The sequence below is a fragment of the Canis lupus genome, chromosome 24, assembly GCF_003254725.2.
Source record: "Canis lupus dingo isolate Sandy chromosome 24, ASM325472v2, whole genome shotgun sequence".
NCBI classification, from domain to species: Eukaryota; Metazoa; Chordata; class Mammalia; order Carnivora; family Canidae; genus Canis; species Canis lupus.
In genome coordinates, this window is record NC_064266.1 from 31536985 (window position 1) to 31558586 (window position 21602).

The following is a 21602-nucleotide window of genomic DNA, read 5'->3' on the forward strand; positions in this document are numbered from 1 at the left end:
TTTGCCCAGTGGGAGCCACTTCAAGGATGCAGTATCTCCTGTGCCCTTTTGACTTCTTTACCTTCTGGCACAAAGGGATATTCTAGGCTAATCTTTTCATCTTGCATTTTCCCTGACTCAGCCTTGGAATCAGTCATTTCTTTGATTAGACCCAGTTTATTTCAGTGATATTTAAAACCAAAATATGGGCACTCAGTATGCTCATTGCTACTGGGATGTCATTGCTTCTGTCTACCTATCTATGTATCTATATCATTGATGTAATCCATGTGTATATGTACTTATCTAGCTATCTGTATATGTACATGTACACACATATCATTTATTCATCTTTAAGCCATTTCCATATCTATTTGCATACATATTATAGAACCACAAGTTCCTATTGATTCCTCTGATTCCAATCCAACACCTCAGGGTTCTTTGGGTTCTTTCTATCCTTCCCTTTACGTTTGTAAATATCTTCTTAGGCAGTTAAAATCTTGGCTCTCTTTATTATCCTCAATAAATACTTTTTAAAGATCTCATTTATTTATTTGAGAGAGAGCATGCAAGAGCAGGAGAAACAGACTCCTGGCTGGGCAGGGAGCCTGACTCAGGGCTCAGTCCCGGGACTCCAGGATCATGACTTGAGCCAAAGGCAGATGCTTAACCCACTGAGTCACCCAGGCGCCCCATCCTCAATATTTTTACTTATTTGCTCAATTGATTTACTTTTTTGCTTGATGTAATCCATTTCCCCACTTGCTTTCTGTCTTCTTTGCCCACCAGCTCAGCATCTGCCTCACCATCCTGCGTCTTGGCTGCTCTGTCAGCCCACACCCCAAGCAGCCCCCAAGCCTCTCTCACCACCCAGACTCTTCAGCCATTGGCATTTCTCTCTGATCCTCCCTGCTGCCAACCCTGCATCCTTGGCCGCTTTCATATCTTGCCTCCATGCTCCTACTCCCCATCAGTATTTTCAGTTACTAAATATTACAATTCTTATAGTTTAAAAGAAATGTCAGTGTTGTAGGTTGAGCTCTTTAATTGTTAGTGAGGTTGAGTATATATTCATGTTATTTCTTATTTGAATTGCTTATTTTGCCCATTTTCCTACTAAGTTCAGCTATTATTGGTATGAAAGGGCTCTTTGTACAGTAGAGACCTTGGCTCTTGGTCATATGCTACAATTTGTCTTTTGATTTTGTTTATGGTGTTCATTACTATTTAAAAATTTTACATGATAGAATCAGCCTGTTTTTTTTTTTCAGGATTTTGTATTCCCCAATTTTTATATAAATATTTTTCCCTAGCATTTTAATCAATCAAAAAATAGGTAAACCATTAATGTCTGGAATACACACACACACACTAAGATTTTTATTTATTTGAGAGAGTGTGTATGCTCTCGACTAGGCAGGGGTTAGGGGACAGAGGAGAGGGAGAATCAGGCTCCCCACTGGCCAGACAGCTCCATTTCAGGACTCCGGGATCAGGAATCATGACCTGAGCTGAAGACTTAATGACTGGCTCATTACTGAGCCACCCAGGTGCTCCTGGAATATATTTTAGTATTAGGATAAAAGCTAGGAATTTTTCTCCCAAAGGGCTAGACAGTTATCCCAACATCTTTTATTGTACAATCCATAATTTCTTAACTTAAATTGTTGTCATTATTACAAAGTAAGTGTCAATATATACTTGAGTCTGAATGAATTCTCCAATTTGTTTCACTGATTTGTCTGTCTCTTTAGGCAATATGCCACATCATTGATCACTGAATTTTTGTTTTAAAGATTTTATTTATTTATTCATGAGAGACACAGAGAGAGGCAGAGACATAGGCAGAGGGAGAAGCAGGCTCCCTGCAAGGAGCCTGATGCGGAACTCGATCCCAGGATCCCCAGATCACGACCTGAGTCAAAGGCAGACACTGAACCACTTAGCCACCCAGGTGCCCTATCACTGTAGTTTTATAATACATTTTTAACACCTGGTAAGGAAAATCCACCTCATTGTTGTTTAAAAAGGATTTTTACAGCTCTATATATTCATTTTTCTTAGCAAAGTTAAGAATTATTTTGCTAAGATCCCAAAAAATGTTTTTGAGGTTTTAATTTGGATTGCATTAAACTTTAGAAGAATTTGGAAGAATTTATATTTTTATGATGTTAGATTCCTCAAAGAAGAAGGTATCTATTACCATTCACACAAGTCTTTACTTTTATGTCCCTACATAATGTTTTATATTTCTCTGCATTATGGTGCTGCACATTTCTTGTTATGTTCATTCCTAAGTATTTTCTTATTTTTGCTGCTATTGGGTAATGAGTCTTCTATTCCATCATATTTTCCGACTAGCTATTACTCATATGTATGAAACTATATGGAGAGGAAGCAGTCCCTGATGGTTAGACAGATGGGCTTTGGAATGAGGCTACCTGGATTTCCATCTTGGCTCTGTCATTCACAAGCTATGTGACTGTAGGCTGATAACTTTGCCTCCCTGAGCCTCAGTTTCCTCGTTTTAAGGATAAAAATAGTACCTATTTGATGGCAATGTGCCTCATACATATTAAGTCCTTAATAGCTATAAGTATTATTATTTAAAATTTTTGTAATGAGCTATTTTCCTGAGCTGTTATAATGTATATATTTTCCTGAATTATATCCTCATAATTTTTATATTCTTGTGTTGAATTGTATTATTTCTAATAGTTTAGCAATGATTCTTTTAGGTTTCTTAGAAAGAAAATTATATTATATATGAATACTTTGTTACCTCCTTTCCAAAAGCTATATCTTGTTTTATTTTCTTACTTACATATGATGTCCTGATCTTATTTCTGATTCATCAGAAATACTTCTATTGCTTAACTTTTGAGTAAGAGGTTTGTTATTAGAGACACATGTATGTCTTTATCCTAAAGATATCCAGGGAGATCTAAATAGATATATGTTTAACAATGTTATAGAACAATGTTATTTAAAATTCCTTTTCATTAGAAATGGAGATTACATTTTATCCAATACCCACCCCCCCATCCCACCTCCTGGCATCTAAGGAAATGATCTTGTCATTTTTCTATTTTGACCTCTTAATATGGTGAATCGTATTTACAGATCTCCTAATATTACACCATACTCGTAAGTCTTGGAGCAAGCCCCTGTTTGGACATATTATGGTAGCTTTTTAATGTGCTGCTGTAATTGGTTTGTTAATATTTTATTTAATGTCTTATGATCGGTTTTCTTTTTCCTTGTTGTTTTCAGCTTTTAGTGTCATATATGTATGTGTGTGTGTATACCTGCTTTCTTAAAAACTCAGAATACTGCTTCTTTCCAAATGCTCTAGAGTGCTACGTTTTTCCTTAGTTGTATTTGGAAAGTTACTATATGGTAAAATTGACTTTTTGCAGGAAGGATATGCAGTTTTCTGAATTTCAACATGATAGATAGATAGATAGATAGATAGATAGATAGATAGATAGATGATAGATAGATAGATAGATAGATAGATAGATAGATAGATATGCGTGTGTGTGTGTGTGTGTGTAATCAACACCGTAATTAGGGTATAGAATTATTCCATTGCCACATACATCCCCCAACCTGAGAAAAAAAGGAGGGAGGGAAGGGGGAGGAGGGAACCTGTAGAACACAAAAGCAAGGAGCAAGGGGGTCTCAGAAATATTTTCATGGGGTGCAGAGTAGAATAGTGAACTATGGTTAGTGGGATGGAAGGCTGCCGGTCATAGTAATTTGCATCTTAAAATTACTTTGTGGCTATAGACTGTTAACATGTCAGTTAGCAATTATTTGGAATGTAACTACTGAAGACAATGTGTTTTCTGAATCTAGTTTCAGCTTCTCTCTCTTTTTTAAAAATTATTTATTTGAAGAGAGAGAGAGAGAGAGAGAGAGAGAAAGTGAGATCAGGGAGAGGGACAAGCAGACTCCATGCTGTGTGGAGGTGGACCCAGGGCTTGATCTTATGACCTTAAGATCATGACCTGAGCTGTGGTCAAGAGTCTGTGGCTTAACTGGCTGAGTCCCCCAGGTCCCCCTAGATTCAGCTTCTTGATTTCTTCTTTGAGCCAAGAGTTGGTGAGGTAGAAATTGTCAAAAAAAATAAATAAATAAAAGAAAAAAAAGGAAGCAAGGAAAATGTCTCAATTTCTAGTTTTTTGCCTTTGCTATTAATTTACATTTTTATGACATCAAGGTCAGAGTTTGTGAGTTGTAATATATCTACTTTTAGAATTTTTAGGTTTCCTTTGTGGCCTAGCACATAACAAATTTTTGCAAACACCATATGACACTTGAAGAAAAAGAATATTTTCTGTTTCCTATGCATAGAAATATCTACAGTCCTATTTAATAAATTTTATTAATTGTATTATTTAAATTATGTATATCCTTGGAAAACTGAGTGGCTCAGTTGGTTTAATGTCTCCCTTCAGCTCAGGTCATGATCCCAGGGTTCTGGGATGGAGTCCCACAGGCCAGGCTCCCTGCTCATCTCTACCCCTGCTCTCTCTCTGTCTCTCTCACTTGCTCACTCTCTCTCTCTCAAATAAATAACTAAATAAAATCTTCTTTAAACAAGATTATGTATATCCTTAATATTTTAAGTTAGTCCAAAATCAAGAGAGGGAAGTTAAAGTTTCTTACTTTTGTATTTGTGTTATTCCACAGTGTATTTATCTAAAGTTTTTACTTCATATATTTTGATGCTATGTTATCTGAAGTGTCATGACATTTGTTCTCATTGTGTTTCATACCCTTTATCAATTATGGGTGGTGCTTTTTCTCATTCAGTAAGTTTTGGTTTCAGTTCAACCTTTTCTGATACTCAGATCATGGATCCTGGTTTAGTTTGCATTTACCTGGCTCATCCCTGAAAATCTTTTTACTTCTCACAAAAAGAAAATCTTTTTACTTTTCACTCACATCCATTCCTTCTCCTTGCCTCCTTCCTCTGCCCTCCACTGTGCAGACTGGTTACTAATTCAGTTTGTCATATATTTTTACTTTCTTAAAAATAATACACTCAAGCCTCTTTTCCTTGATTTGTCAAGAAAGAGAATAATGTATGAGAGTATAAATCCACTTTTTATCATGAAAGGTCACAAATCTAAACATTCATATTTCCTTCCCCTCCTCCTTTTGTTATGATCTGAGATTGCTATCACAGTCAATTATAGATACTCCATGTTTATTATTTATTTTTACATAACAGGTTTTCTTTAGGAATGACGTAGTTTTCATTTTGACTTAAAATTAATTTTCACAGTTATCGAGGCTTCATTTTATATTTAAAAGGATCCAAGACTCAATTCTTATACTTTCTTTCAGTAGCTTTCCTGTTTCTGATTCTTATTTTGAATTATCTTGTTTGTGATTATCTGAGTTTTATTACTAAAACATTTTTGAAAAGAAACACTGATGGTGGGATCCCTGGGTGGCGCAGCGGTTTAGCGCCTGCCTTTGGCCCAGGGCGCGATCCTGGAGACCCGGGATCGAATCCCACGTCAGGCTCCCGGTGCATGGAGCCTGCTTCTCCCTCTGCCTGTGTCTCTGCCTCTCTCTCTCTCTGTGACTATCATAAATAAATAAATAAAAAAAATTAAAAAAGAAAAAAGAAACACTGATGGATCAGATAATCCCCAAGTAAATAATAAAATATTGGTTGGGTGTAAAACTCTTAAGTCATACTTTTGTTTGGAAGAGTTTGCAGATGTTACCTTTGTTTTCTGACATGCATGAATGTGGAGAGATTGAGGGTTAGCTAATACTCTTCTTGTTGATGACTTGGCATTTTTGGCTGGATGCTCAGATAATTTCTTCTTCAATCCTTTACACTGACCATCTTGATCAGACTAAAAAAAAATTTTTTTTTAATTTTTATTTATTTATGATAGTCACACAGAGAGAGGGAGAGAGAGGCAGAGACACAGGCAGAGGGAGAAGCAGGCTCCATGCACCAGGAGCCCGATGTGGGATTCGATCCTGGGTCTCCAGGATCGTGCCCTGGGCCAAAGGCAGGCGCCAAACCGCTGCGCCACCCAGGGATCCCCTCTTGATCAGACTATATGTAGATTTGACGTCTTCTCTGAAAAGATTTTTGCAGAGCACCTGGGTGGTGAAATGGGTATCTGACTCTTGGTTTTGGCTCAGGTCCTGGTCTCAGGGTTTTGGGATGGAGCCTCATGTTGGGCTCCATGCTCAGTGGAGAGTCTTCTTGGAGTTTTCTCCCTCTGCCCCTCTTCTCTCTCTCTAAAAAGTAAGTAAATCTTAAAAAAATATATATTTTTGCAATGCTATATCTCTACTCAATCTCCATATTCAGCTTCTTCACTTTGCTAGAAGCTGGATTGTTTTTATGACGTATTTGCTCTGTTCTCTTCAGTGTGTTTGCTTCCATTGTCTGCCGTCCACAGCAATCCTCTTCTTGAAATTGTTCCAAAATCTTTGACCTTTTCCTTTGCATTTTGTGTGGTTTTTCTATAGGTTATCTTTAATACTCCTCACTTGCTTTTCTGCTGTGTCACTTCTGTCCTCTGTGTTTCTCACCTGTTTGATGGTAGCGCAGCAGGATTATTCTGGAGCATAATTCCTTACCTTGGCTCCCTGATTCTACTAATCTTATCTGTTATCATCTTATCTTTAGTTTCTTTGAGGCTGTGATACATTTGTCTTTTAATTCTTTTTCTGTTTCTTGTCTTTTTGGCCATATCTTTTTCCAAAACGGAGTCTCTGTTTTTAGCATGATCTATTTCTTCCTTTTCTTTCCTGTTGTCCTTTGAAAATTTCCATAGTTTTGATATTTGATGTTATTTAAGCTTACTTATTTTTGAACCAGAGTAGTTTCATCAGACCTATTATTTGCCCAAATTTAGAACAGCTATATTCTCCTTCCCCTCCTTCCCTGTTTACCTGGTCTTCTCTGTACCCCTCAGATTTTGAATTTAAAGGTTGCTCTTCTGGAGCCTGGAAGGTAGGAGAGGAGGGGCAGGGGCACTGGCAATGGTTACAAGTGCAAATTTCATGACTTTTGGTGTACAGCACATGGCTTGAAGCCCTGTAGGGGAGTCACTCTGCTTGGCTGGGGACACAACCAATAGTAGGCAGTGAGGGGAAGGGATGCTTTCAAGTTTCAGGTGGTCCCAGCTTCAGAGACAGTCCTTTCTAGGGCCGCCACATCTTTGCCATAAGGGCAGGCAGTTTCAGGCCATCTGTCCAGCAAAGCTCCTCTGCCTTCTATGAGACTGAGTTCTAGGGATTTTGGCTCCTCTACCTATGCACAGGGAGGGAGAGAGGCCAAGAAAGCCATTCTTTACAATCCACATCTTCCCTCAACCCCCTCAGCCCAAAGAAGGTGCTGTGGCCTCTCTGTTCTGTAAAACTTTGTCATCAGAATGTTTCGTCTTGGTGTCTATCCCCTTGAAAGAATTCGGTTTCCTTCTTGGTTGGAAGCACATATCAGAGGCTTGTCCAAGTTTGGCCAACTTACTGTTTCCTGGAGTAAGGGAGAGTCTTCTAGACCACTGGTTCTCATCTAGGGGCAATATGGCCTCATCCCTCCAGGGACATTGGCAAAGTCTAGAGACATCTTTGGTTGGTGCAGTTTGGGTCGGGATGCTTTTGGCATCTAGTGAGTAGAGGCAAGGGATATTATTGAACATCTTACACTGTACAAGGTAGCCCCCCACAATAAAGAACTCTCCAGTCCATGAGTCAGTTGTGCAAGGTTGAAAAACACTGTTCCAGACTGGCATTCTGTGGCCCATCTCTTAGACTATGCATCTCCCTGTTGCCACCCCAGCAAATGGGGTGATATCATGAGAGTCTTCTGAATTTCCTTCATCTAACATTTTTTACCATTGTAGGGAAGATCAACATATCAATTCTCAGGGTCTTCTTCCAATTTGATCCTTTTTTTTTTTTTCCAGGAAGATATATATATATATATACTTTTCAAAATTTGACTCAGGTAGTTGGGGTTCATTCCAAGCTCCAGAACTGCTGGCTTATTCTTGGTCATTTAAAATTTACTTTTGTTTACTCTCCTCAGAGTTTGGCCATGGCTAAGGAGATTTGTACTTTAAAATACCTGGAGCAGGTAGCCTGATTGGCTTAGTTGGTTAAGCAGCTACCTTTAGCTCATGTCATGATCTCAGGGTCCTGAGATGGAGCCCCACATTGGGCTCCCTGCTCACCAGGGAGTCTGCTTCTTCTCACTCCCTGGTGCCCCTCCCTGCTCCCCCCTCTACCAGCTTGTGCTCACCCTCCTGCTCTCTCAAATAAATAGATAAAATCTTTTTTAAAAAATGCCTGGAGCACTCAGCTCTCATGCTGCAAGGCCTCAAGACTATTCCGTGAAAAAAAAAAAAAAAAGTTTGATGAAGCTATTGAGTGGTTCTCTATCACTCTCCTGTCAGAAGAGGAAGAGAAAATTCCTGTTGTAAATGTGTGGGCCCTCTCCTGCCCTGTCCCCCTTGGAGCCTTTGTGATTTGCTCAAAACTGGTGGAGCCCTCGTACCCAGTGCCAAGTTTTTGTTACTGATTAGTTTCTCCATTTTGAACACACACACCCCTAAATTAATTTTTGTTCATTCTATTCTATTCACTGAGAGGGACATTTAGTAAGCCTGCATTTATTATACCATCATTCCTTGAATGTTTCAGGTAATTTTAAAGAAAACCTCACAAAAGAATTCAGCCATTTGATTCCATATTCCAGCAGCAGCCATTATGACCCTTTCAAATCATCCTTTCCTGTGCATTATCTCACTTAATTCTCTAGCAGCCTTGTTGAAGTGCATAGTATTATGCCCATTTTACAGTAGCTCTCACTCTTCTGTGGCTCATGAGTTGACGTGAATTGTATATACTTGACTCCAAATTTTGTGTTTTTTTTCATCCATGTTCTTCTCAAGAAGTGAAGTGATGACCTCCTTGTCTGCTAGCAAGCATGTTGATGGAGGAAATGGGATTCTGACAAGACATTGCTCATCATGTATACTTTGCCTAAGGGCATATTTAACTGAACTTAATTGGAACAACCACCCAGGGTTTTAAAATTTTTATCATTAATTTTTCTATGTCATTATTAAGCAACTGCAAGGATTCACCATCATTAAAAGCAGGGTTAGGGGTACCTGAGTGGCTTAGTGGTTGAACGTCTGCCTTTGGCTCAGGGCATGATCCTGGGGTCCTGGGATCAAGTCCCGCATCAAGGCCCCCACAGGTTGCTGCTTCTCCTTCTGCCTCTCTCTGTGTTTCTCATAAATAAATAAATAAATAAATAAATAAATAAATAAATAAATAAATAAAATCTTAAAAAAAAAAAGCAACTGTTATTATAGGAGCAATTATATGTGAATGTGTTTTTCCCCTCTACCTACCAGAAATAGGAGAAATCTAACAGACCTATTGGCTCACCCTGGATTGGGATTTTCCACCTGGACCCTGTCCCCAATCTACTAGGCGATGGATCACTATGTTCAGGTTGCCCAGAGGAAAGAACACTGTGATCCTTGTCTCAGCTCTGTGACCAAGAGCAAGTTCTGTAGCAATTCTAGGCTTCATCTCTACCCTGGTGGGAGTGAAAAGTGTAGGGTTGTATGTTCTTTCTGCCTTTAAGTTTTCAGATTTTGTGAAATCCAAACCTGGGAATTGTCCCCAGAGCATAGCTTCAGTCTAGGCTTTGCTGTGTTTCTGGGTATATCCCCAGAGAAGTTTCCTTGGGTCTCATTTTACCCATTGGTAAAATAATCATGTTAAATAAGCTCTGTGGTTTTCAAACTGTGTTCTGAGGAGCCCTAGGAACTGTGGTTGGGGAAGCACGCTAGTGCTTTATATGCTTCAGTCCTGGGTAAGGTTACATGTATAACAGGTATTCTATTATTTACAAATTTAAAGATTGATGCCAGATATTTGTTCAAGGACAGCCTCTTCCCTGAAAGAGTTTTCCCCAAATAAACATTCTTAGAAACCAAAACTTACTCCTTTAAGCATCATTTTGATTTGTTATCAAATGGGAACGGATATCAAGTGGGTTTAGATGTCTTGTCTTATTGAACATAAGAGACTGAATATTAAAATTTTCTTGATGTTAAGGATCATTGTTAATGAATATCAGTGTGACACAGGGGCGCCTCGAGCACCTGGTTGAGTGGGAACAGCTATCACCCCTTCATGGACTGTACCCATGTGAGAGTGCTTCTTTAGTTTGTATGTCTGTTTGTTTCCTCTCTCCCCCATGGCCTTTGGGCTGATGTCCTCACACACTGCATGGAGGGGTCATTCTAGACCCTGAGAAGGTCTGACCACAGTGAGGCTCACTTTTAGGGGCATCCTCACCCTCCTAGTATACTTCTCTCTCCATAAATCAGTGGTCTCGGGCTTCCTCTCTTGGTTGTTCCAAGATACTTCAAACCCAACACTCTTGTCTCCACTTCCCACCAACAGCACCTTTTCCTTAAAAGGCTCCTCATCTCTGTGCCTGACCCCAGGAAAGAAACCTGTGGCTCATACTGGATTCTTCTGTCATCCTCAATTTCACCATCTGATTAGTTACCCTGTCCTGGATCTGCCCCCAGAAGAGCCCAGTAACTTTTCACACGTCTCCTGATTTCTCTGGAAGGAAGGAAAAGGCAGGGTGGCAAGATAAAAAGAAGGAAATGAGTACCGAGCCTCTCCTCTTTGTTATAGGCACAGTATGAAGAATTTGACATCAAACAGGTGGGATCAAATCCAGGGCTGCAGCTTCTTCGCTTTGTGACCTTGGCACAATAACATCTCCCTTCCTGAGCTTGTTTCCTCATCTCCCAAACAGGGTCGATAAGGTGTATTTTGAAGATGAAATGACACAATAGACCTGGTACGTATTCAGTGGTTGGTGTATTGTAACCAAGCCTTCCTGTCTTCCCTTCCTTCCTCCTTCCTTCCTTGCCTCACAGTCTGTCTGTCTTCCTTGCCTCACAGCTGTACTTTTCCATCCAGGCAATGCTCTCCCCCACAGGCATGTGTGCTGTTTGGGGTGTGGGCATGAGATGAGGCTGTGAGTTGCATCACCTCCTCCAGTTTCCTTTGCTGGCCTACAAATGTCACGTTCATCCAAATAGCAATTTCAGGGCATACTTCTTTTCTGATTTGTTGGTGCTTCCGAAAAAATTAAATGGAGAGAACATTGAGGTGCCAAGAACATGTTGAACTCACTGTAGAAGCAGAGTCAGCTATTCCCCCAAGTCCCAAAGCTCTAAAATTAGACTCAGCCAACCCTGTGAGGAGGGCTAAGTTTACTCTTGCCCCCAAAGCAAAGGGCATCCTATTTACCCGAGGACCTGAAGTTTGTGGGACAGACCCTCAAGGCCTACCCAGAGCTCATAGCATCTCTCACCTCTATCCACGTCCATGTTGAACCATGTTCTATGCGTGAGGCTGAGCCCCTGCCAATCAATGTCTCATTTAATTGTTTTCTCTTTTAAAAATCAGCTGTATTGAGATATAATTTACATGTGAGAAAATGCACTCATTCCAGGTGTCCAGTTTAAGGAACCTTGACAAAAGCCCACATTCATGTAACTACTGACACAGGCAAGACAACATTTCTATCACCCTGGTAATTTTTCTTTTAAATTCATAAATGTTACAACCACCCAGAAAAGAACAGAGATTAATATTACAAAGTAACATTTATAAACTTGCCACCAAGATTTAGCAAATGTTACCATTTTGCCATATTTGCTTTGGTCTAGTCTCACTTCTCATTCTCTCTCTCCCCTCTCACTTTATCCACCTTCCCTTTTAAAAAACTGGAAAAAAATTCTTTTGAAGAAACAAAACATTTTAGATACACTTGGACCCTTCTTCATCTCAATCCTCAAAGGTAACCACTGTCATGGCCTGTATTTTAAAGGTAACATGTCCTACCTGCGCTTTGAAACTCTTATTGTATTGTGTATGATCACGGACAATATACAGCTTTGTTCGGGAGGCTTCTGATATTTACATAAAATAATGCCATAATGTACATGTCCTTTTACAACTTACTTTTATTCAACATGTGGTTATGAGATCTAGTCACCTTTTTTACAAGTTGATGAGGTTCATTCACCTTAATATAGTTTGTGGTATACGACTTTTAAAATTTCCTTATCCAGTCCCCTATTGGCAGGCAGTTAGATTGTTTCCTTTTTTTTTTCTTCTTCTTCTTAAAAATATCAGTGCTGCAGGGAATATTCTTGAGCCTGTATTTAAGAGTTATTCTAGGGTACTTGCCTGAAAGTGGAATTGTTGGGTCATAGCATCACAGGGCATACACAACTCCAGCTTTACTAGATATTGCCAAATTGCTTTCCAAGGTAAGGGTACCCACACCCAGACTATACAAGACTTCCTATTTTCTCGCCTCCTCTGTATTGTTAGATAACCACCCCCCACCAGTCTAGTATTTATGAAAGGTCTGTCAGTTGTTTTAATTTGTGTCTCTGGTCACCAGTGAAGCTGAGCATGTTTTCATATATTTATTGGCCTTTAAAGTTTTGTTTTTTTTTCCTGTGAATGTCTGTTGATATTTTTGTCTTCTGATTGCTTCTACTTCTACAAAATACCAAGCAAGGTCAGCAGCTGTGAGTGAAAGGTGGTGGGAGTTGGAGATTTGAGGGGAGTGTTAGAGGGGAGAGTGGTTTATCTTACTTTGGGTTGCTCAAAAGCAGACCCTGAGACAAGGATGTAGTGCATGTAGTATATTTGGAAGGTGATCCCAGGACATACATATGGGAGAGGGAGAAGTGAGGCAGGGAAGGGAAGAAAGCCAGTGAGGGGTTTATGTGGGTAACTGCAGGTCAATCCCACTGGGGAATTCTGGGAGCCACCTTTGAGGGGAAGGGAACTGGCGTATCTATACATCAACTCTGGGTGGTTTTTCCAAGAAGGCTACTCCTGTGTGGGGATTCCATAGGTCTCCAGCACTTTCACAGCTGCACTGGTAGAAAGAGACCTCTGGCACCAGAGAAAGCCCTTAGGAAAAGACATGTAGGTAAAGGCAATCAGGATTTGGATCAACACTGAAATGGTCAGTGTCCCAGGCTCATGAGTAGGAGAGTGAATTAATCAGTGACAGTTAGTAGGCTGACTGGGCAGTGCCATAAAGTGTGCTTCAGGGCTAATGGTGGTGGTTTAAAGGGAGCCATGAAATGTCTGGGTGACTCAGTAGAGCATACAATTCTTGATCTCTGGGTTGTGAGTTAAAGTCCCATGTTGGGTGTAGAAGTTACTTAAAAAGAAAATCTTAAATAAATAAACAAATAAAAAATGGAACCAGAGAACATGACAAGTGCCCAAAGGATCTTGGCTATCACCTACCCTCTGGCTTATAGATGAGGAACTTAGGCCCCCTAAGGAAAAGGGACTTTCCCAAAATCACAAAAGGACTCAGTGGGGGAAAGATGGAAAGCCATGTCCCGTTAGGGCCTTGCACAGAAAATAAAACAACTTTTTAAAAAGATTTTATTCATTTATTAATGAGAGACATAGAGAGAGCGAGAGAGAGAGGCAGAGACACAGGCAGAGGGAGAAGCAGGCTCCATGCAGGGAGCCTGACATGGGACTTGATCCCGGGTCTCCAGGATGACACCCCGGGCTGAAGGTGGCACTAAACCACTGATTTGGCACTAAACCAAATAAAACAATTTTTTAAAGCTTTTACAGGGCAGCCCGGGTGGCTCAGCGGTTTAGCGTCGCCTTCAGCCCAGGGTGTGATCCTGGAGACCCAAGATCGAGTCCCATGTCAGGTTCCCTGCGAGGAGCCTGCTTCTCCCTCTGCCTGTGTCTCTGCCTCTCTCTGTGTGTGTGTGTCTCTCATGAATAAATAAATAAATAAAATCTTAAAAAAAAAAAAAAAAAGCCTTTACAGGGGCACCTGGTGGCTCAGTCAGTTAAGCATCTGACTCTTGATTTCAGCTCAGGTCATGATCTCAGGATCCTGGGATCAAGCCCCAGAGACAGGCTCTGCACTCAGCTCAGAATCAACTTGAGATTCTTTTTCTCCCTCTGCTTCTCTCCACTTGTGCATGCTCTCTCTCTCTCAAATAAGTGAATAAATCTTTTAAAAATTAATAAATAAATAAATTAATGAAATAGCTTTTATTTTACAAAAGTAAAGCATGATTACTGGAGAAAATTCAGAAAATATGAACAGAAAGAAATGTAAAAATCACATCTGTAACTGTAAGCAACTTAGTTTCTTTCTAGGCATATCCATATCCAAATAGTTTTTTTTTCCATATAGTTTTTCTTCAACAAAATTTCTTTTCTTTTTTTTTAGGATTTTATTTATTTATTTGATTTCAGGGAGAGAGAGGCAGAGAGAGCAAACATGAGTGGGGGGAGGGGCAGAGGGAGAGGGAGAGAGAATCCCAAGCAGACTCTGTGCTGAGCATGGAGCCCTATATGGGGCTCAATCCCATGGCCCTGAGATTGTGATACAAGCTGAAATCAAGAGTTGTATGCTTAACTGACTGAGCCATCCAGGCACCCCCCCAAAAATTTCAATCACATTATACATGCAAAACTTACCCGCCTATAAAATGATTTTTTTCATATTACAGTGTATTAAAGACATACATATAATGTATGTCTTTCCATATCACTGAATATTCTACATAAATATTAAGTGCTCCACAACATTCCATTGTTAAACATTTAAATTGTTTGCATTTTTTTCATTACCATGAACACCATTGCAACAAATTTCCTGGAAACCAACTCTGAGCATGACCATGACTATTTCCTAAGAATAAATTCCTAGGAATGGAATTGCTAGCTAAAAGTATAAGCACTTTTTAAGGATTTTTTAAGGGTGTTGCTACATATTGCCAATTTGATAAACTTTGTTAACTTTGGGAACGATACAACTATTTGCCCAGTTGCTCAGGCCAAAATTCTTGAGTCTTGCCTGTTGTAATTTTTTATTTTGTATAAGATTCCTTTAGGGTCCGTGGAAATAGGTTTGCTAAACAAAAAAGGTATGCTTGTGTCGGGGCTGAGTGGCTCAATTGGTTAAGCGTCTGACCCTTGACTTCTCCTCAGGTCATGATCTTGGGGTCCTGGGATCAAGCTCCACATTGGGCTCCCTGCTCATCAAGGAGGCTACTTGAGATTCTCCCTCCCTCTGCCCCTTCCCCTGCTCTCTTTCAAGCTCTGGGCCTTTCTCTCTCAAATATTTTTAAAAAGTATTCTGGTTTGCCATTTTGATATACACTGCCAAATTATCTTTTTCAATTAGCAATAATCGCGTCTTGGATAAACCTCATTGGCTACGATACTGCCACGGTGCAAAGCTGCCAAATTATCTTTTAAAAGTATTTACAGCAATTGAAAGTTCTTATGTAAAACCATGCTATTTTTCTCCCTTTTCTATTAAATATTTGGGTAGATTTAAGTAGTTGTTCCTTTTTTGGTACAGATCATGTACATTTTTGAAAGTTTATTTTTAGATCTATCTTTTGCTTTTTATTGTTGGAATGAATACCATTTTAAAAATCTGCTATAAAAAAAATAAAAATAAATAAAATAAAATAAAAAATAAAAATCTGCTATATTTTCTACTTGGTCATTGCTGGAAATCTAAGAAAAGTATTGATTGTAGTATATTTATTTCAAACCATTTAAATATTTATCTATTATTATTTTTAATAAGTTTTTAATTGATTTTCTTGTTTTTTCCCCTAGGTAGAAAATTATATAATATGTGAATATTGATCATTTTGCTTTTTCTGCAAATATCTATACCTCTTGTTTTATTCTCTTCACTTCAGAATAGAGGGCAAAATGGGTGGTAATGAATTGTCTCTTTGTCTTCCCCCATGATTTAAGGGGAATTCTTCTGGTGTCTTCCCACAGAACATGATGCCAATAGTTATTTGATGTGCATGTGTAATTTTTTTTTGATCATGCTATGGAAATATCTTTCTATTCTTTTTTGTTGTTATTGCTGTTTTTGAGAAGGGCTGTGCAGAGAGAGAGGGAGAGAGAATCTTAAGCACTCTGCAGGGAGCCCAATGTGGGACTTGATCTCATGACCCTGATATCATGACCTGAGCTGAGATCAAAAGTTGCACATTTAACTGAATGACTCACCCAGGTGCCCCCTTTCTATTCTTATTTTATGAAACATTGCTATCAGGGATATATGTTATTTTAAAAAAACAGATTTTGGGCATTTATTGAGATTATTTTTTTCTCTTCTTACATCAATAGCCTATACAATTTTGAACAATTGTTGCTTAATCTCATATTTCTTCTTTTAACATACTAGTTAGTTTATTTGCTAATATTTTAATTATTTTGCAGGTATATTCGTAATTGGGTTTGTAGTGTTCCATTTTGTGCTTTGTCTATTCTTTTCATTTTGAGTCCTGCATAATTTGTAAAAATAATTGAAAATTTTCTTTCATTACGCATTGAAATAATTTAAATGGCAGTAGACTTCTATGATATTTGAATGTTTGAGATAATTCTGCTTTATCTGATGTTCACATTGAGGCTATGCTTTCTTCTTGTTCACATTCCCTAGAACCTTTTTGCTTTTCTTCTTACTCATAATCTCTCTGAATCATTTTGGTTCGCTTAAGTGTTTTGTAGGCATTCCCAAGCTGTATTTTGTGTTTTAATTTAAGCACGTTTTAAAAAATATCCTTAAACTCTTTTTCATTTATTGTCATAATAATTTCTGTTATTTAAAAATATTCAATTATTTTGTTGTGATTCACTGCAGTATTACTTGCTTTAAATGCTGTAACATTTATAATTTTTGAAGTAATTTAATGATGTAGATTCTTAGACTTATTAATAATTGAATTATTATTCCTAAATTCTGTAGTCCATCAATTTTAGAAGCAAGATCTTGTCTTGTGTCTCTCTCTATGAAAGAGGAAAATTACACATTTTTACTTCTTTTTATCCCCTCCTCTGTCAATCTCAACTCCAAATCTACTGCACCAGATTAGTGTATTCTAAATTTTTGTCCCACTGTATTATAATGAAATTATTATTGATAATTTTATCATGTGCCTTTCTCCATCAAGGAATTGAATATTTCTATTCTGTTTTATAACCATATACCTAGCAGTTATTAAGTCTTAATTCCACACTTAGAATTGGGGTGGATTTGACTCTCTCCTGTGACACAACTTCCATGTTCAAAGTATGTATTCAGCTAGTTCTTGAGAAAAAGTGTTTGTGATCTTCTCCCCAGATTCTCCAATGTTTCATTAACATCTTGTCTGCTTCCTTACCAGGTTATTGGCGCTTTGGCTGGACTCAAAGTTTGGGTCCATGTTCTTTTTATTCCCTCAAACCTTGTTTTGTCTCTGGCAGTGAATTGTGTGGCAGAAAAGTCAGGGTCCTGCTTCTTCTACATGGATATTTACATAAATTTATATATATATATATATATATATATATATATATATATATATATAATGAAATACTTTTATCAGAATTTGCTTTGTTACTGTTTGACCAATATGTTTTGGCCTCTCTGGTAGGAATGCCAGTTGTCCCACAATGAATCTGTTGTCTTTCCTACATAGGTTTTCCCATTCTTTTGTTCTTTGTCCCTATATCCTGCCTTATTTTTCTCAAGCCTACTCCTCCCACCTCACTGATTTGGGTTTCTTCAGTGATGAGTCTGTTTTTCATTGCTTTGTATATCTTTTTTTTTTAAATGTTGCAATAGCATTGTTTATTTCCTTAATGATTTTTCTTAGCATCACCCATTCTTTTGTTAACCTGATCTGTTGTTATAAGGATCTCATTTTTTTCTTTGGAGCCCTTGATGATTTTTCCCCCCATTCCATTGAGAGTGAAAAGTATATTTGCCCCAAGTTTTCATTTGTTTTATGGGTTCAGTTTTCAGAAACACATTCTTCATATCTCCATGCTACTATGTTTATTTCATTCTCTTTGGTTGGAAAGTTTTGGCTCATGTCCACCTTTATCATCTTTGGATAGAATTGCATTTAGGATTTTTATTTGCCTCAAACTAGCATGGACAGATTTTCCTTGGTGATTCCCCATACCTCACACTTCATCCCTATGTATTTGAGTAGATTTGGCATGATCTTACTAGAACCATACAAGTGTCTATATATTTTAGATGCATTTAGAGAAAGATTTAGAAGGATACAAAACTAACAGAAAATGTTGATTACTTAAAGGTAGATTTGGAGAGAGAGACTATTAACTGTTTCTTTAAAAATCTCTTTTTAAAAAATGGACAAACATGAATATCAGATAAAATTTATAAGTGACTAAATTACCATGTAAAAAGATGCTTGACTTTGCTGATATCCAATGAAATGCAAATTAAAGCAACACTGAAACATTATCCTTTGTATATCAGATTGGAAAAAAAATTAAAATTTTGTAATACTTAATATGGTAAAGATATGGGGAAAGATACACTATTTCAAAAAGTTTCTTTTGAAAAGGGAACTTGAAGACTGTATCATATAACTTAAAATATTATTTCAGGCATTTAAAACCCAGATTGTAATGGGGGTATGGACAGAGTGGGTTAATTTAGTCTTTATGTATTTTGACTAAAGAAATATTTCATATCCTTTTAAGAACACTATGAACAAATTCAAGATCAGACTTTATTTTGCCTTTAGTTTTTATGAACTGTTATGTTTGCCTAAAATGGTGATTTCTCCACTGTTTTATCAAATACCAAATACATCAACATTATAAAACAGATATTTACAGAGCCTGAGAACTTCAAGTTCCTGTCAAGGTGACCTTGTAGCCCCAGGTTGATGGCTCTTGCCCTCAAACTCTACCCCAGAGAAATGATAGAAATGGGAGAAAACATGGATTTGAGGAATTAGCAAAGAACTGACAGAAATCCTTGGGGAGTCTGCAGGCTGCCTTGAGCTGGAGTGTGTATGTGTATATGTGTGCTGGTGATAGTGTGCATATGCATATGTGCTGTGTGATGGTGTGCATTTGCATGTGGTGTGTGTGTGCATGTGTGATGTGTGTTTGGTATGTGTATGCAGGTGGTGTATGTGTGCTGTGTATTGTGTGTATGCATGTGGTATATGTTTATGTGTGTTAATGTGTTTGGTGTGTGTATGTATATAGTGTGTGTATATGTGTGCTGTGTGATTGTGTATATATGCATGTGGTGTATGTGTGATGTGTGTGCATCTGCATGTGGTGTGTGTATGCATGTGTGCTGTGTGTATATGTGTGCTTGTGCATGTGTGATTGTGTATGCATGTGGTATGTGTGTGCATGTGTGATGTGTGTTTGGTGTGTGTGTTAATGGCATGTGCATGTGTGGTGTGTGTGTGCATTTGTGGTCTGTAGTGTGTGGAGATGTGTGTGTGCATGTTCACGGATGTTGAGGGGTAGGGAATAGGGCAAGCAAAGGCAATGGTGGAAAGATAGATTAGAGCAGTGATTCTCCATCCTGGCTGCACATTAAATATCATCCGAGACAGCTCTTAAAACTCTTCACACCAGATACAATGATAGGTAAGAGGAGATTTGAGTTGAAGTATTAGAAAAAGTTACAACATCTGCAACTTACTTTCAGTGGTTCAGCAAAACAAAAGTAACACTTTCACCCCCAAGAGAGAAAGGAAGCAAACATGGCAACCTTTGATTTGGTGAATCTATGTAAAGACCAGACCAGTGTTCAGGGTGCTATTTTTCCAACTATCTTATTGGTTGGAATTTTTTCTCCAAAATACAGTGTTGAGAAAATCTATGTTTACCTCTGGATCTCATCCTCAGGTATTCTGATTTTATAGAGTGTGAAGTGACTTTTATTTTTTAAAGCTCCATATACAATTCTGATGCTGAACCAGGATTAAAACCTGTTGGGTTGGAGGAAAACTTTTAAAAGTCCTACTCTTGCTGCTCCTCCTAAAGTACCCTCATACTGTCTTTGACTACCATTTCATAGAAGTTGGAAGCAACAGCCCAGACCTCCAGTGTCAGTGGAGTAACAGGACAGCTGTATGTTCTGCTGGCCATTGTGGAATCTCCAACTCATAGTCCAAAGTAGCTAGACACTGGAGAAGTATACCTCTCATGAAAGAAAGGAAAGAAACTGTATGCATCCCATCTGAAGCAGAATTATTGAAACCAATGGATCTAGAATTTAAAATAAACATTATAAAAATACTTAAGGACATAAGGGAAGATGTTAAGAATATGAAGAAAAAATTTTAAATGGTTTAAAAGAACTGAGTGGAAATGTTAAGCATGAAAAATATAGTAGTTGAGATAAAAAGACACAAGACATGGAATTGATAGCAGGACAGAAACAGCTGAAGAACAAATTAATGAAATGGAATATCAGGTTGAAGGACTTGCCCAAGAAGCAGCAGTAAATGATAAAGAAGGAAAATATATACTATTAAAAATGCTTTGAAGTATGAAGGATAGAAGCGGAATTGCCAACATTCAGAAAATAAGAACTCTAGGAGAAGACGGAAAATGGAGAGGAGAAAATATTTGGAGAAATGGCAAAAGTTCAACTTTCTAAAATTAAAGACAAGAGGGCCTGTTGAAAAGACTTATAAAACACCATGCAGAAGAGATAGGGAAAAACCTACAACCTGCTTTAGAGTGAAACATGAGAATACCAAGGACACATTCTGAATGTTTCTGGAAAAGAAGCAGATTGTCAACAAACAAGAATCAGACTGACATCAAGAGGATACTGCAAATAATAAGGAAAAAAACAAGGGGGAGTATATATAAATATTGTCAAGTTCAAGAAATAAGGGAAATTAGGGATCCCTGGGTGGCACAGCGGTTTGGCGCCTGCCTTTGGCCCAGGGTGCGATCCTGGAGACCCGGGATCGAATCCCACGTCGGGCTCCCGGTGCATGAAGCCTGCTTCTCCCTCTGCCTATGTCTCTGCCTCGCTCTCTCTCTCTCTCTGTGACTATCATAAATAAATAAAAATTAAAAAAAAAAAGAAATAAGGGAAATTAAACCTGAGTATGGCTCTTTTTTTTTTTTTTTTCCTGAGTATGGGTCCTAAAGACTACTGTAGTGGTTACTACTAACCACAGCAAGAACAAAAGCAGAGTATATAACTTTTTTTTTTAAGATTTTATTTATCTCTGTGTCTCTCTTTTATTTATGAGAGACACAACGGAGACATGGGCAGAGGGAGAAGCAGGCTCCCCAGAGGGAGCCCAGTGTGGGACTTGGTCCTGGATCCTGGGATCACACCCTGAGCTAAAAGCAGACGCTCAACCACTGAGCCACCCATGCATCCTAAAGTATATAAGTTTTGAACCAGCAAAAGGAAATTCCCCCTATTCAATGGGAGAAAAAAAAAACAAAAAAGAATCTCTATAAGTTGTGAAATATGTTCCAATATAACAATTACAACAAATACAAATGGATTAAACTTACTTATTAAAAGACACCTAAGATTAGACTTCTTAAAGTGTCAATATTATTTTTTTAAATAAGAAATAACTTAACATGAAAAGACAAAGAAATTGGGACAAAGACTGTATTCCAAGCAAATAACAAAAGAGATCTAGGGTAGTAACTTTAATATGAGACAAAATAAC

General features: G+C 38.2%; 1 long non-coding RNA gene and 1 pseudogene across 1 annotated transcript in view; one reads left to right on the forward strand and one right to left on the reverse strand.

Annotated features, from left to right (window-relative positions):
- LOC118352158 (uncharacterized) overlaps positions 1–21602 on the forward strand; it is a 130640-nt gene that overhangs the window by 95173 nt on the left and 13865 nt on the right. The window lies entirely within an intron of this gene.
- Positions 15203–15334, reverse strand: LOC112674305 (U4 spliceosomal RNA; annotated as a pseudogene).